We start from the raw sequence: 1,722 nt of genomic DNA, 5'->3' as shown, positions 1-1,722 counted from the left end.
TTGTTTTTTTTGGGGGTTTTTTGTTGCTTTGTTTTGTTTTCTACCCTCCATGGTCTTCTCGTCAACAGCGAAGGACAGCGTTCTGCTTTACAGACCAAATCCAGAGAATATACAACAAAGGGACATGCAGCACCGTGGTCCACTGCATCATTCACTATCTTCTTGTAAATACAGTTAGAAAATTATAAATATGAATATATATTTACACTGTACTCTTATTTTTATTACCATAATTGATTTATTTTCTTTTGTACAAGGAAGCTTTTGTTTGATCCATTTTTGAATATAGTCTGTAGGGGCAGTTGTTACATGAGAATTTCTTAAATTGCTGAGGATTACATGGCCAGTTTTTTTTTTTTTTTTTTTTTTGTTCCTGTGTCACAACTTTTGATTCCCCTAAATTTATTGCATAATCATCAAGGGAAAAATATATATTGGTTTTTCTATTTTTTAACTTCTAAGTGCTTTTCATGACACAAAACGGCAATACAGTGTAACTCAGTGTTTGGGATTTCTCTCCAGCAGAAGTGCTAGATTTATGATTTTTGTGTATGTGTATGTATGTGTGTATGTGTGTATGTGTGTATGTGTGTATGTGTGTGTGTGTGTGTGTGTGTGTGTATGTATGTGTGTGTGTGTGTGCACGACTGTGTCCGTGTCTTGTGTGCATGCGCGTGCGTATGACGCGAATGTACGTTAGCGATGAAAACAGCAGGATGTATGAAATTTTTTATCTGTCATTCAAAATTGCTCATTCGTTTCAAGGATGGTCCCTAAATGTTCCTGGTTGTACGCCCTTCTTGTTTTAAAACCCTCCAGAGTAGTTTGATCCAGTCAACGTCATGCACTTCCACTGTGCATGCCTATCGTGTGATGAACTTATCTTCTACTGTAAATGCTTTAACAGGAGTTACATCTGCTGCCATATAATTTTCTGATGAAGGGTTGCAGAAAACACGTATGTCATCGTAAAAGGATTACATTAAATAAAATACTATCGGAAAACAAACCGCCAAAGCTTTCAGAGTTTGAACTGAACTCCATAAACAGGTCTATAAATATCGAAATTTTCATGTTTGTGATGTAAATCATGTTTACAGAGATGGAGCGATGGCCACTTCAATCTCCCACCCATTTAACACGGGTTGCTGGGGGCTGATTAGATATGATAATGCGCTGCTGACATCAGAAGAAATGTTGGCGAGCGAGGAGAGCCACAGCCGGCAGTAAACATGTAATTTATGGCCGTGTGAATGGCTTGGCAAGTGCTGGTGCTACACTTCCATCCATCAGCCCCACCAACCTTGATGCCCGTGTCTGGCTCTGGCTTCCTGCCATTGGCTGATGCATCACCTGGATTGCAGTCTCCACGCAACAGGCTAAACTCAGCCACACGTTTGCTCTTGACCTTTTTTTTAAAAAGCCGGCTCTTACAGCTCGGGTCAACGCAGTTAGCCTTGGAGTCTTCCAGCAGAGGAGGAGAGCGGTGTATCTGTGAATGCTGTTAAATAGAAAACACTGGGATTTGTAAGGTAACAACATTACACTGTCTGCTCCACACTACGTCACGGCCTTCAGGGCTGCAAGGTTACTCAATACGACTTCCACATCCCACCTCCAGGATTCAAACAAACATATGACCTTATTGTTTTTTCGGGGGGGGGGGGGGGGAATATCATCCACTCCTGGAAACGGGGTGCAATAAAAAATTCTCATCTGTGT

Source organism: Scomber japonicus, chromosome 9, assembly GCF_027409825.1.
Source record: "Scomber japonicus isolate fScoJap1 chromosome 9, fScoJap1.pri, whole genome shotgun sequence".
Classification (NCBI taxonomy): Eukaryota; Metazoa; Chordata; class Actinopteri; order Scombriformes; family Scombridae; genus Scomber; species Scomber japonicus.
The sequence above is the reverse complement of the archived record's forward strand: the minus strand, read 5'-3'. Positions refer to the sequence as shown.